At 34.0% G+C, this 16,692-nt stretch overlaps 1 long non-coding RNA gene across 1 annotated transcript; it reads left to right on the top strand.

The window, feature by feature from the left end:
* The first annotated feature begins 6,329 nt into the window (after nt 1–6,329).
* On the top strand, nt 6,330–9,932 carry LOC110037044. Its single transcript, XR_002295286.1, has 3 exons — nt 6,330–6,534; nt 8,464–8,676; nt 8,868–9,932. It is a non-coding gene; the product is annotated as an uncharacterized LOC110037044 (long non-coding RNA).
* Nucleotides 9,933–16,692: the final 6,760 nt, after the last annotated feature.

The following is a 16,692-nucleotide window of genomic DNA, read 5'->3' as shown; positions in this document are numbered from 1 at the left end:
GGACTTTGCTTTAGGAAAGGAGAAGTGGAATTCAAAACAACTAAAGACCTATCCATATATAGAATCATTACCTGAAAAGAAAAAAAAAGAAAAAGAAAAAGAAAAAGAGGAAAAAAATAAAAGAGGAAAAGCTTGAGGATTAGTGCCAAATCAAAAATTGGTTCCACATTTAATTTTTTTTAAGTATAAGACTTGAGAAACTCTTAAGCTTAAGGATATATATGATAAGTAAAATCATTCTTAATAAATTTTTTTAAGTAGAGATAATAAATGGACTAAATTATATATTTGAAAAATCTACAATATTTCTAAATTAGATAGAATTCTAATTTCTAAATTAGATAGAAACTCATATTTTCATATTTTTTAACATTAAAAATTTCTAAACTTTAAGTTGGTCTCATTTACTAAATATTTTTTCTAAATTGGACTACTATATTTTTAAATCCAAATTTTAGTAACTCCTAAAGAAACTCATATACATAATCATACTTATTTAGTTTTTAAAGATTGAAGCGTCACTTAAGGATAATTAACATTTTAAGTTTGGGAGATTTTGATACACCTAAAATATATAGCATTTTTAGACACATTTTTATACCTATTTTTGAGATATTATGCTTTAATGAAAGTTATTTGTGTGCTTTTCTTTCAGGTACAAGTAAAAAGGTGAAAAATGCTAAAAGATGTGAAAAATGATCAAATTTGGAACAATAACGCAAAAATGGAGCAAAAGTGTATTGGGGCCTAAGCGTCGGTGAAATAGAGAAGGTCGCGCCTAAGCGCCAAAGGCAGTTATTTGACGGTTTCATTCATTTTGCCGAATTTTGCACATGTTGGCTAAAGAGGGTGGTTATGACAACTCGAAATAAAAATATGGTTAAAAGACTTATGAAAGGAGGCATCCCTTGGGAAATACATCGAATAAAGACACATTTTGAAGAGATATCAAGACACCCCTTTGTAAATTATAAAAGAAGGAAATTTAGAGAAAAAAGGGGGAGTCCTGAGAAGTTCTTTTGGAGAGATTTTTCAGGCATCACAAATTTACTTTATCCTTTTTGTTTTTAGTTTTATTGTGAGAGTTAAGGGTGTGTAAGAGAGAAGAGATTCAAAGGAACTTCAAGAGTTTGGTGGAGGATTTGAGATAAGTTTTTATCTTTGTTTTTTTTAACTACTTTTGGCTTTAATTGAGACTTCTTGTTGGTTTGACAATAATTTCTACTTTTAAACTAAAGTGTGGTTTTGTTTTCTCCATGAATTCTGAGTAGTTTTCTTTATCTTTCTTCTTAAAATGATAAGTAATTAAAGTGTTGGATGAAAATTATGGAGAATATTAATCTTTAATGTTTGAAGTTGTGATGATTTAATTCCATGAACTTCATTTATTTCTTGATTTAGCCCATCTAGATGTTAAAATTTATTGTGAGAACATGCAAGAACCGGACTGGTATTGTCTCAGTCAACAATTGGAAAGAATCACATTAGGTTGTATAAATGAGAATGTAATTCATATAATTTAGTGCGAACAAATAGAGAAATAATCTTTGAAGGGTATAGAGTTAGAGGACTTTAGAGTGATAGGCTAAAGCCCCCAACTTGGTTTATTGATTTAGGTTCTGATACATTATGTTAGCCCCCGGGTGGAGGGAATCGAGGGAACTCTAGAGTGAAAGCTGGTATCTTCCCTGCCTAGCTGTCTTCAGAACTATTCAAACTTTAAATTAACCAATGTCCTTTATAACATCTCTAGTAAGAGTAAGGAATAATATTGCTCCTATTTGACATAACACATTTTGCATACTTCCACAACATAATTCATATACTTATTACTTATTCATGATAAGGAGAAATATATTTCATATTCAATGCTTTTCTTTTACATAAACTGAAGTTATCTTTAGAAGTTTTTATTGTTTTGTCAAAATATAAAAAATACAAAAAAAATTGAATTTTTACCTGTTGTGAAAATATCTATAGTTTAAGTAATTGTCTTTTTGAAATAGAAAGTTTGCTATTTAAAAGTGCATACTGTAAGCAATTCCTGTGGGTTCGATATTCGGGGATTAATAAAAAAGTCATATATTACTTGATAACGATACGTATACTTGTGTAGTATCTCAATTTATATTAAGTTAAAAAGTTAAATTCTTATTTTTTCCAGGATTAAATTTTTGCTATTGTTGCAAAGTAAGGAAAGATAAGTGAAAAATATAATCAAATACATTGTTATACTATTACATATAAACAGTTGGGATCAGTGATCCATACTATCCAATGTATGCGACCTTTTTAATATTGAATACTCGTGCATCCACGTGAGTTTTGTCAATCGCTCCAGTACGGTTCCTTCAGAGAAATAAAGTTGTGATAGTCATGCAAGACATATTGACGTTTGAATGAAATATGTTGAAAATAGTTACCTTAAAAAATGACATATACTGCAAGTCATTTGCAGTCTTTGTTGGAGTCATGTCGAATGTTGGATCCTCTGACTTAATAATATTTGCAGACAACAGACAAGAGCTTTCATACCCACTGGAAAATATCTGCTAATTGTCATTGATAATTGTTGTAATCCCTTAATTACTCATCTCATTGACTCATTATGTGATAAAATGTAGAGGGTTATTGTTAGCACTTCTTTCTTAATGTCATTCTTAAGGAGTCTTTGAGTTCAGATGACTGTGTAGTTCATCGAGCAAATCCATAAATATAGGTTTTTTCATACAAGCTATGTTATTGAATCTTTGTGAGGTGTTCTTGTGGTAGCTCCCAACCCATTTATCATCAATATAAGTCAATGTCATGCAAGGAATTTGATTAACGTATGAGTTGTAGTATTAGTACAACAAAACTATTGTTGCCACAATCTTTCTTCTTAGGCTCTCTTACAGTGAATCCATGCTAAAGAAGTGTTATGTTCAGGTAATAAGCGTGCGTCAAATAATATTAAAAAACATCTAAAAACTGAAGACGGAGTATAACGAGCATAAATAAAAATAGAGCAACATTAGATTGTTCGTGCTAGAAAGAAAAAAACATCCAAATCAAATAACACATTAACCAAACTGAAAAAAAAACTAAAGCCACTAAACAATAACTTCACAAAATCAATTATCTTTAAAAAAAGTTAATAGTCGACTCGAAGTTCGGGGAGGGGGGGCGGCAACTTCATGAATATTTGTCTGCGGGTAGGGTTCTCTAACAACTTCAAGGAGTTCAGATAGAAAAATTTATCTTACCTAATTTCAGGATATATCTCAAGAATTAGAAGAAAGTTATCTATAGAGGTGTAATGTGAAGTATCAACCTGAATTGTGCACGCTTCCACTAGTTTTGTTATTTGGCATTTGACGAAAGCGGCTCCTTTTTTTCATTTTCTCTACCCTAAGCCGCTTTGACCGGCATGTGGACTCCATATCCTTTTTGTTTAAGTTGGGACCTTCACCGGACCCACTTACATGCTCGATCACCATGTCCTCTAGTATGCTTCCAAACCCATGCTCATTTGGGCTGAACACATGAGTGCCCCTTGCAACAATCTCACTGAACATACCATCCAACTTCTCCTCAAGGTCAGGGTCAATGCCGCTAAATTTTAATTTTTTGGTTGCTAGCACCTCGTGCAAAATACAAACGAGCTTATTACTTACAACAACTTAGTAGGATAATAAATGGAAAAGCAAGTGATCATGAGATGTGTTATTACCTCTAATTTATCGGTCCACCTGTCCTCCGAAGCATCCATTGTCTATTTCACTGAATCCCAACTCAAGCACGTGGATCCTCAATTTAGTTCCTTTCATAATTTCCAATCATTCTTCAACTGATCTGATTTGTTCTTAAATCACAATCTGTCGTACTCACTTCCTGTCAGTTCCTTGAACTTCTTCATAATATTTTGTCACCCATCTTTGTTAAAATAGGTGGTGGGTCCTTAAGACACATGTTGCAAAATATGACTATGATTTTCCTATCCCACATGGTTAATGATCTAACTTATTTGGGTTTAATCATTGTGTTACAGGCAAAGAGAAGGCAAAACATTAATCTTTCACACTGCAATTAAAAACAAGGCACCCCCAAAACTGATCAACCGCTGACGAAGCACACCCAATAATAACCCAACACAACATAGAGCCACATACACACCAACAACCCCAACACAACTACCACCCAACCAAGCCCTACACAATACACAACCACTCACACACCCACAACCCCAACAGACATGACACACACCCACAACCCCAACACAACACATAACCACACACACACCCTAAACCCATCACAGCCACAAAACACACATAACACCACACAAACAACTTAACACAACACACATCTACACACACACCCTAAACCCAACCACATAACACACACCCTAAATCCAACACAACACATAACACACACCCACAACCCCAACACAACCACCACCCAACCAAGCCCCACACAACACACAACCACACACGCACACACAACCACAAAACACATAACACACACCCACCGCCCCAATACAACACACGACTACACACGCACCTTAAATCCAACACCACCACCACACAAAAAACCCAACACAACACATATCCACACACACACCCTAAACCCTACACAACACATAACACACACCCATAACCCCAACACAGCCAGCAACCAACCAAGCTCCACACAACGCACAACCACAGACACACACCCACAACCATAACACACATCGCACACGACCACAGTCACACACACACCCTAAACCCAACACAACCACCACACACATATAACACCACACAAACAACCCAATACAACACACATCCAAAGACACATCCTAAACCTAACCATATAACACATACCCTAAACCCAACACAACACATATCACACACCCATAGCCCCAACGCATCCAACACCTAACCAAGCCACACACAACACACAACCACACACACCCACAACCACAACACACATAACACACACCCACAACCCCAACACAACACACAACCGCACACACACCCTAAACTCAACACAACCACCACACACACATAGCACCACACAAACAACCCTACACAACACACATCCACACACACACCCTAAACCCAACCACATAACACACACCGTAAACCCAATGCAACACATAGCACATACACAACTCCAACATAGCCACCGCCAACCAAGTCCCACACAACACACAACCATACATACACCCTCAGCCATAACACACATATCACACACCCACAACCCCAACACAACACACAATCACACACCCACCCAAAACCCAACACAACCACCACCTAATCAAGCCCCACACAAACAACCAAATACAACACAAAACACCCAAGGCCAACCACACACAATCACACACACGTACAAAACCAAATACATCAGAATTATATGCTATACATGTAAATTTTAAGCCCACAACCAAATACAACCATCACATAAAGCCATACACAAACCCACAATCAAATAAAACCACCATATAGACGCCCACAAACCACACATTGCCACCACCCAATGCCAACATAACAAATATCAAACGCATCCCCAACACAACAACAACCCAACCAAGCCCCATACAACACACATTGCAAACCCACAACCCCAACACAACACACAACCAAACACACACCCTAAACCCAACACAACCACCACCCAACCAAGCCCCACGCAAACAACCCAACACAACACAGAGCACCCAAGGCCAACCACACAACTACGCACACACCCACATTCAAATACATCATAATTGCATGCTAGACATGAAAATATTAAGCCCCGATCAAATACAAACACCATGTATAACCACACACACACCCACATCTAAATACAACCGTCACATTGATGCCCACAAACCACATACAATCACTACCCAAGGCAACCATAACAACACAACAACACAAACAACCAATTGCAACGAAGAATCACACAAAGCCACAAGATACAACCTCAACTACAGTAATTCATTTTCAACCATTCTCCAAATTATCCAAAAATCTAAAAATCTCACAAAGAAAACCACTTCATTGGAAAACCACATAGAGATGAACATTCTATCAAAAAATCACCGCAAATTGTATATAGAAAAGCATTCCATCGAAATTACTTAGCACAGAGGAAAGGAGTGAAAGACACCGTTAATCGCCAGATACGAGCAACTGAGAGAGAGAGAGGAGAGCGAGGAGTTACTTAGGGCAGCAAAATAAGGGTCGAGCATGAAGACGGATCAACCAAAGGGCACAAAAAGTAATAAGCGAAGTTAAGTATGAGTGCCGGGGTCGATCCTGCAGCTGCTTTTAATAAAGAATATCAAATGACAGTTACGAAAAAAAAAAAAAAAACAACCAAAACTCACGAAATTAAATGCTCGTTCAACTTTTTTCAAAATCTTAAAAATATTAGAAACCGCCCCAAACGGGAGAAAAATATTACATCCAGGGCTATTTACGTTCGAAGTCCAATAATAAGGCGGCGATGGCCAGTGGAGGCGCGGTAATGTGCGAGGCGGAGCAGATGATGTCTGTAGCGGGTTAGGGCAAGAGATCGGCAGGACAGGTAATTGTAATCTTTGTTGCTAAATTAAGGAGATCAAAGAAGATCGAAGTTGACTTAACAGTTCATTCAACCAATCATAATAATCATAATCTTAACTCATCATTATGATGATATAAACAATACGAAGAATTAACTAATTGCCTGCATCAATTTCATAAATGAGTAATACACCGAAAGATTATCGTAATGTTGGCATTAATTTGTTGGATTCGCATTTCTTTCAAGCAGAACAGAAGTTAATGCGAATATTGTTTGAGAAATCAGTTATGCTATGAATGTCGAAAAAGAAATGCAAATCAGTATTCATTGCTTTTATAGTAGAAATATTTGTTGTTTCGGGAATAAATCATGTAGAACTGTTCTGTTTTTTCATGCAAAATTATGTTGGATGAAGCCTTGCATGCTAGATTATCATACAGTTCTACATTGAAAGTTCCTTGCGGTGGACTTGCATTATTATTTTAGTACACTTAGTCTTGATAGTTCTAGAGGAAATTATAGTTCACTCTTAATAGTTCCATGGGAAATTATAGTCACTCAAATATTTTCATAGATATAACAAGCCAAACTGCCTGAAAGTTTGAAATTGCTTTATTGCAGTAGAATTTTTTGCATTATTTCTCCACTTTCACTTGTTTGTTATAATGATTACATGGAGGCATGTTTTCTTACCCAAACTTACGGCTTGCATACCAGAAAACTAATGATGAACATAACAATGCCTTTTCAACCATGAGGTTCAATATCCTTTTATTATACTATTTATAAAGAGGAACAATACAAAATTTACAGTTAATGCAATATGTACAAGTGTTCTTCTTAGTTGTCTTGGTTGCTCTCATTCACAAATATTATTTTATTGTCAAATTAAGAATAGTTTATCGGCATCTCTTACAACATCCAGGTCTTCATCTTCTTTGCATCCAACAGTTATCAATGTCTCAATATTTTTGGGAAATTTACATACTCTATTGAAAATTTTTATTTATTTATAATATAACACCCAAATTTAGATATTTACACTTATAACTCATTGTTGTCATAAACCCATGCACGAAAATGTGTATTTCACTTTTTGATAGTATTTTTGATGTGATGTTAAAGATATGAGTGGTGTATGGATGTTAAAGATATGAGTGGTATGCATGTAAATATGAATGTTTAGGCGTTAGATATGTAAATACATAAGAATTGTGTGGTATGTACGTAAATGCCTCTTTTTTGTTAAAAATGTTATTCCAATTGTATTACAGGCAGTTATAATTTTTGGATGTTTTTTGTTTTCAAGTTCAATACCATACATTTTTCAGATATCCAAGTCCCTCAGATGTAAACTATATCTTTTGGATCCTTACAATAATTATGGAAAATCACGAAGTTTTTTGATGAGTCATTTTCATGGGTTGCACTTTTCAGCTGGACGATCATAGAGAATTTATTGAAATATTACAAACTCCATATGTTTACTTTTTTATTTTTCTGTGATTTTTATTCCCTTTTCTTCAATTTTATGTTTAGGAACGAGGTCAGGACAATGCTTATGAATGAGCTATAATGACCTGTCTGTCCTGTCTTGTGCCCATAAAACATTCCCTTTTACCTGAACAAAAAAGGTTATGTAGTCCTGGATTACTCTAGGAAATTCCAGGGAAATGATATCTGGATGGCTACATGGGAGTTTAAATTAGCATATTTTTAAAAAAAATATATTGAACATGTAAAATTTCCATGCTGGATTAAAAAAAAAAGTGGGATTAAATTATCTTTTTTTTATGACCCCTGGCTTAATGGCTCTTTACTTTATGATCTTTTTGGAGGATCTGTTACTGCTTGGTTTTATCGTACCCCTTATGCAAAGGCGTCAAATATGATTGCTGCTAATAGATGGAACCGACCTCTTTCTTCTAATGCATCTTCTATATCATCCAGCTTATGTTCAATACTCCCATTGTTGACATCCATTTGAACTGCTTTTGGTTTGGGAAAGTTCACTATTCACATACTTCTACTTACATGTTTCTGTATGACAATCGTTTCCTTATGAGCTGGAGTAAATTTGTCCGGTACAAAGGGGCTCCTTGAAATACTGTGCTTTTGGCTGGCCTTAAAACCAAAGACACTCTTATATGAAGAGGGATTGATGTAAGTTCCACTTGTATTTATTGTTACTCTCATATGGAATAACACTCACATTTTCTTTGAATGTCCTTTCTCTATCAGCATGCTTAAGCTTTTTATTCCTTATGGTAATACACCTCACATGGGATGTATTTTGATATTTGGTTATGGAGATTATTTTCAATGCAAAATTACTAAGTGTTTCTTTCCCTCAGCGGTTGACATCACCTCTTGCTATTTATAGCTTAAATGGAATAGGAGAATCTTCTCTAATGAGGCAACCAATACTTATGTTATCAAATAAAGAATTCATTTTGCTGCGAGTCTTAAAAGCAGGAAAGGGAAAGTCAAAGGTAATACACCTACTATTATTAGCAGTTTGCACTCTACCAGGGTGCAGCTTTTTGGGTACTGTTATGCAGATGGTTCTTGGTTCAGTTATTTTACGATTCATTTTTTTACACACATTGGCAGCTTTATTACCGGCACATATGCAGATGGTTATTTATTCAGCTTCCTTAAGTATCTATTGTTTTGCACACACTGGGATTAATTCTGTGGATATCTGTCGTTTTGCTCACACTAAGATGTAGCTTGTGGCACTATTTCATTCTATCTGCTCATCTCACCAGCCAATAGATTTTCTCTTGCCACTCCAATTACTCAACTGGTTTTCCTCCATCGGTTTTGTTGCTTTTATTTTGCATATGATAGTCCACTTGATTGGGATTTGCAGCAATTTTCGGTTTTATTTTGGAGCTATGATGAAGAATCATTCTCACAATCATGAGTTAACCAATTATCCGTTGCAGCTCTATATTCGGTTCTGTGATCTATTTTGTAGCCTTGATACTACTCTTGATCCTTCAGCCATCCTTTTCTTCATCATCTCTCTTGCAGGGTGTTCAGGTCTTTCTCTTCTCAGCTGAATTCATGTGCAGATAACTACATTCCACTGCTTACCTGATGGATCCCTGGCTATTTGCTGGTTGACTCTCTGTGCTTCTCTCGATCCTCAGACTTTTTGTGCCGATCTTTATTATGATACTCTCTGGATAACTCTAAATGCAGTTTGATATTTGAGTGATTGGGTTAGCGCACGAGATCGACAGGACAGGTACTTGTAATTTTTGTTGATAGACTAAGAAGATCAGAGAAGATCAAAGATGACTTACCTTTTCATTCAATTAATCATAATAATCATAATCTCGACTCATCATTATGATGATATGAAAATTACCAAGAATTAACTAATTGTCCCGCATCTATTTCATAAATGAATAATCCACACTTCTTTCAAGCGAAACAGAAGTTACTGCAAATATTGTTTAAGAAATCACTTATGCTATGAATTTCGAAAGCTAATTACAAATTAGTATTCATTGCTTTATAAGAAGAAATATTTGTTGTTTTGGGAATAAATCATGTAGAACGGCTCTATTTTTCATGCAAAACTATGTTAGATGAAGGTTCTGTTTGGGACAGCTCCAGATTATTGATAATCTGCTGATAAGCAGCTGATCCAGATAAGGTGACTGTCTGTTTGGTTTGTGCATTTGAAAACAACTGATTTGCAGCTGTTTATAGATAAACGACTATTCTGCCCCTGTGCAGTAATGCTGCTTACGACATAATTGTCATAGCTATAATAAATCTGCTAATATTTATTATTAATTTTTTAGATCAATATTTGTTGTAATAGTACAAATTTAATATTAATATTAATAAGTCATAAAGTATTTATATATATAAATTTTAAACTATTTTATAATTTAATAGTTTAGTAAAAGTATAAATACAAATATAGTATAATTATTATGTTTTATTTATACATTTAATACTAAATAGTTATTTAATAATAATATTATTAATAATATAATAACATTATTATTTAAATTTTATTGTATAGTAAATATCTGTTTAGTTAGTTTTAAATATTACATTATTAATATTATATATGTATTATTATAAATTATGTATTTTACACTATAAGTATATTTTAAATTTAATTTATTTTAAGATATAATTCAACAATATTTATAATATTATTTAGTTAACATTATTATTGTAAATTTTAGTTAAATGTATTTATTATACTAAATTAATACATAAACATGTTATATAATTTAGTTAATACTTATTAAATAATTTTCAAATAAATGTACAATAGTTTTAACTATATATCTATAACTATTAGCATATTATTTTGAAATACTTTATTTATAAATTATATTTAACTATGTATACTTTTAATTTTGTTTAAGTTAACATTGTAAATATAAAAACACATGAGTTCATTAATTCAAATTGATATAGTTTATAAATAATATATAACTATTTAATTAAAATTTATTAAATTAATGTTTATGAAATATATAGTAGTATAAACAATTATGTATAAAGTAAATTAAATTAATTTAAGTATTATAATTTTAACTTTATGTTTAACATTTATATATTTTAAATTAATTATAATATATGTATAATTTTAAAATTAATTGTTATTATATATAATTTAATACAATTTTAAATAAATTTAGTTATATATTAATGTATTAAAACTATATTATTAAATACTTGAATAGCATAAGGTTCAAATTGTTCCGCGTAACTCATTAATAACACCAAAAAATCATGCGAATAACACCTGAATACTATTGTAAATAACACCGCAAAACACCGCGAATCAACGACAAACAAAAGACACAAATAATACCGAGAATAACACCGCAGTAACACCTAAATACTACCATAAATAACACCGCTAAACACCGCGAATCAACGACTGGAAAAATGCGTGAATAATATCGAGAATAACACTACAATAACACATGAATATTACCGCAAATAAAACCGCAAAAATACCGCGAATCAATTGCTGGCAAAAGACGAAAATAATACTACTAATAACACGACAAATAACACCGGGAATAAACGACTGGCAAAAAGTGCGAATAACACCGTGAATAACACCGTCAATAACATCGTGAATAACACTGCGAATAACACAAGACGCGCGACCGTGGGGAGGGTAGAGCTGTGAATAATTTTCTCCTAACGTGGGACACGGTTTCGAACTCGCGGGCGGCGTTTAATACAAAAGGAAACCAAATTATTCCTCAACACAACGAAGACGGAGAAAACAAACACCAATGTCGGCATTTTGAAAACGCACCACAGCTGTTTCGCTGCGCCAAACGAGCCTGAAGCCTTGCATGCTAGACTATCAGACGTTATACATTGAAAGTTCTTTGCGGTGGACTTTCATTATTATTTTAGTACATTTACTCTTGATAGTTCATCAGGAAATTATACTTTACTCTTGATAGTTCCATGGGAAATTATAGTTATTTAAATATTTTCATAGGTATAATAAGTCTAACTGCCTGAAAGTTTGAAATTGCTTTATTGTAGTAGAATATTTTGCATTATTTCTCCACATTCACTCGTTTATTAAAATCATTACATGAAGGCATGTTTTCTTACCCAAACTTACTGCTTGCATACTGGAAAACTAATGATGGACATAACAATGCTTTTTCAACCATGAGGATCTCTCTCCTTTTATTATACTATTTATAAAAAGGAACAATACAAAATTTACAGTTACATTTAATGCAATTTGTACAAGTGTTCTTGCTAGCTGTCTTGGTTGCTCTCGTTCACAAATCTTGTTTTATTGTCAAATTAAGAATAGTTTATCGGCATCTCTTACAACATCTAGGTCTTCAACTTCTGCACCATCAATGGTTAAAACCTTTGCCGCCACTCTCCCAAATTTCTTCTCTGCATACAACAATTATCAACATTTCAATATTTTGGTGTGAAATTTACATACATATCAAAAAATTCTTATACATATATATATGTATATATGTATATATATGGCACCCAAAGTTAGATATTTACACTTTTTAACACCTTGTTGTCATAAACTTATGCATTAAAATGTACATTTCACTTTTAAAAAGATAATGATGATAGTATTTCTGATGTGTTGTTAAAGATTTTAGTGGTATTCATGTAAAGATGAATGTTTAGGTGTTAGATATGTACATACATAAGAATTGTGTGGTATGTACGTAAATGCCTCTTTTTTATTAAAGATATTATACCAATTGTATTGAAGGCAGTTATAATTTTTGGATGTTTTTTTTTTTACATTTTTCAGATAACCAAGTCACTGAGATGTAAGCTATATCTTTTGGATCCTCCCAATAATTATGGAAAATTATGAAGTTCATTTTCATGGGTTGCATCTTTCAGCTGGACAATCATCAAAGAATTTATTAAAATATTGCAATCTCCATATGTTTTCTTTCTTCTTTTTCTTATGTTTTGTGTTTAGGAACGAGGGGCGCAGGTAATGCTTATGAAGTGGGATTGATGTGAATCCCACATGTATTCTTTGCAACTCTCGTATGGAATCACACTCACATTTCCTTTGATTGTGCTTCTCTATCAGCACGCTTAAGCTTATTATTCCTCACTGTAATAAACCTGATCTATATATTTGGTTATGGAGATCATTTTCAATGCAAAATAATTGAATGTTTTTTCCCCTTAGCAGTTCGCATCACCTCTTACTATTTGTGGCTTGAAAGGAATAGGTGAATCTTCTCCAACGAGCCATCCAAAACTGATGTTATCAAAGAAAAAAATCATTTTGTAGCGACTTTTAAAAGCAGGAAATGGAATGTCAAAGGTAGTATACCTCCTATTATTATCAGTTTATACCCTAATAGGGTACTGTAATGTTGATGGTTATTGGTTCAGTTATTTTGAGGTTCTGTTTTTTAAACACATTGGGAGCTTTTATTACTGGTAAATATGCGGGTGGTTCTTGGTTCAGTTTCTTTAAGGATCTATTGTTTTGCACACACTGGGATTAATTCTGAGGATATCTGCTGTTTTGCTCACACTAAGATGTGGCTTGTGGCACTTTTTCATTCTATCTGCTCATTTCACCGGCCTATAGATTTTCACTTGCCACTCCAGTTGATCACTGGTTTTCTTCCATCGGTTTTGCTGCTTTTATTTTGCATAAGATACTCCACTTGATTGTGGTTTCCAGCAATTTTTTGTTTTATTTTGGAGCTATGATGAAGAATCCTTCTCACAATCATGAGTTCACTAGCTATCCGTTGCAGCTTTATAATCAGTTCTGTGATCAATTTTGTAGCCTTGGTACTACACTTGATCCTTCTTCAGCCATCCTTTTCTTCATATCTCTTGCTGGATGTTCAGTTCTTTCTCTTCTGAGCTTAATTCATGGGAACAGACAACTACATTCCACTAGTTTGGCTTACCTGACTGTTTTGTGGTTGATTCTTAGCTCTTCTCTCGATCCTAGGACGTTTTTGTGCCGATCTTTCCTATGGTACTCTCTGGTTAACTCTAGACGGAATTTGATGCCCCTTGAAATTTACACTTTTATACCTTCTTTTATTGTTTTCTTCATGTCTTATTTTTACATTTTATGTTTCTTTCTTCTAGCATGATATTTTTGTCATCTATAGTGCAATCCTCCAGTCATTAATGCAAAGCTGGGCATTTGCAAAAAAAGGTGATGTTTAGAAAGTGCAAGATGAAAAGTGGAATTAATGCTGGGCAGCACTACCCAAGGGCAGTTAAACCTTTAATTTCAGATTTGTTCAGCTGCAACTCTTTTTAGCAGTCCTTTGTCTGTTGTATATTTTGCATACTATGTATATAGATAATATAAAGCCATTTGAATGCTATTGCATTGAAAAACCAGACAGCATTTGTATGCTGTTCGGCAGCTGCACTGCTCTTTTTGGCAATCTGAACATTTAAGATTCATTTCTGATAGAGTTATAGCGCTTGAATCTCAAGATTCATTGTTTAATGTTTGTATAATTTGAGACCAGTGGAAGGTTGGAGTTGAGCTTGATCTTAAAAGGAATAAAAACCAAAAAAACAATATGTAACTTTGCATCTTCCATCTGTTTATTTCTTTTATTGTTTTCAATTCAAAATTTTTTATTGCTTGATCTTTTTATTTCTGAATTAACTAGCTAACCTGAAAGTGTTCTTGCAATAATTTTTACCAGGTACTATCTTAATGAACTTACATTCTAAAACTGATTATATACACATTTCTTCAAAAGAATTTTAGTGAAGATAAGAAGCATGTAATACCTGCCAATTTTAGAAGTTCTTCAATAGAATCAGGTAGGTATATAAGTTTGCCAAGCTCGTTGCCTTCCATTTTATCAATTTTATCCGGATGATATCCATGGATTACTACTCTTTTAGGTAGCTCGCTTGGTTTTATACTGGAGCTAGTCAAAGGTCTTCCTGCAAGATTGTGAAACAAAAATGCTTAGTCTGAAACTTAGGAAAATTGCTTTGTTGTCCTAAAATATTTGCTTCCATGAGTATCCACATTCCTCACTCTCCTGGCAAATTTTAAATATGATAGTATGATCCCTGGTATGCAGCATTTCCTTCTGTAATAGGACTGTATCATCATGAGTTCTTGAATGTATTGAAAAAGACTAATTGTTAACTTTGAACATAGTTGTTGAATGCTTGCAATTTTTTCTAGGGGCATTTACATACATACCACCTAATTTATGTATATTTACTTATCTAACATATAAAATTTACCTTTTACATGTATGCCACCTAAATCTTTTATATCACATAAAAAATACCTCCATTTTAATTTTTCAAAATTGAAATACACCTTTGCATACATAGGTAAGTTGGCATGTATGTTAAAATTGAAGTTTACGTGTTAGATGTGTAAATACATAGGACTTGGGTGGTATGCATGTAAATATTCCTTTTTTCTTATGTTGCGGGCATTTTTTGTTAGTCTCTTCTCTTTGTATTTACTATAAGTTTGATGTTTATTGTAGGTTCTTGAATGTATTGAAAAAGATTAATTCTTAACTTTGAACATAGTCGTTGAATGCTTACAATTTTTTCTAGGGCCATTTACATACATATCACCTAATTTCTGTATATTTACATATCTAACAGTTAAACTTTTCCTTTTACATATATGCCACCTATATCACATAAAAAATACCTCCATTTTAATTTTTAAAAATTGAAATACACCTTTGCATACATAGGTAAGTCGGCATGTATGTTAAAATTGAAGTTTAGGTGTTAGATGTGTAAATACATAGGAATTGGGTGGTATGTATGTAAATCTTTCTTTATTCCTATGTGTTGACCTCATTTTTGTGAGGTCTTGTCTTCTCCTCCTTAGAGCCTAGATTCTAGCTCTAGAAATTCCTGTGGACCATCTTAGAAAACTAGAATTGAGACTCACCCTTCTAGAAATTCCAGCCAATTCCTATTTTTCTTTGATATCTAGCATCTTTGACACAAGACCATCGTCTTATGAACGAGCGGTTATGAGCTATGTTGCGTAGATTCAAGGAAAATGTTCCAAATAGGACTTCAAGCCTTAGGAAAATATCGTCACGACCTTTTTTCGTCACATACACACATCAAATACACAAAGTTCACAAAGTTGCGCGAAATCGGACTTCAATTAAGCCTAAGGGACGGGCGAAAATGCGAACTTCTCCGGATGACCTCCGACGACAAATTGGACTGCGCCAACGCGTCCGGGATACCCATTTTGGTAGGAAAGGACACTCATATTGCCATATTTTCGACACGAGAAAATTGGCACGCAAATCGGTGAATTCGTCAAAGCGACCTCTGACGGCGAAATAAACTGTGCCGGAGCGTCCGGAATGTCGAAATTACCTAAGGAGGACATCCATTTTTTTTGCTAGGGCACCGCACATGGATAAATCATATGAAATTTGATATATATATATATATACAATGTATGTATATATATATAATTCTCTTCACTTTATTTCCTTTAAAACCTAAATCCCTAAATCGCTCCTTCACCTTCGCAAGCTGGCCCGAGCCTTCCTTCACGTTCGCGAGGCCGGCCCGAGCTTCCCTCTCCGATCGCGAACCCTAGCCGAACCGACAGAGGAGATCGTGAAGATTCGGCTTTCTGTCCCCCCTCTCGTCCGA

The sequence above is a fragment of the Phalaenopsis equestris genome, unplaced genomic scaffold (assembly GCF_001263595.1).
Source record: "Phalaenopsis equestris unplaced genomic scaffold, ASM126359v1 Scaffold214330, whole genome shotgun sequence".
In the NCBI taxonomy this organism is placed as follows: Eukaryota; Viridiplantae; Streptophyta; class Magnoliopsida; order Asparagales; family Orchidaceae; genus Phalaenopsis; species Phalaenopsis equestris.
Note: the sequence above shows the minus strand (reverse complement) of the source record. Positions and strands in the feature narration are given on the sequence as shown.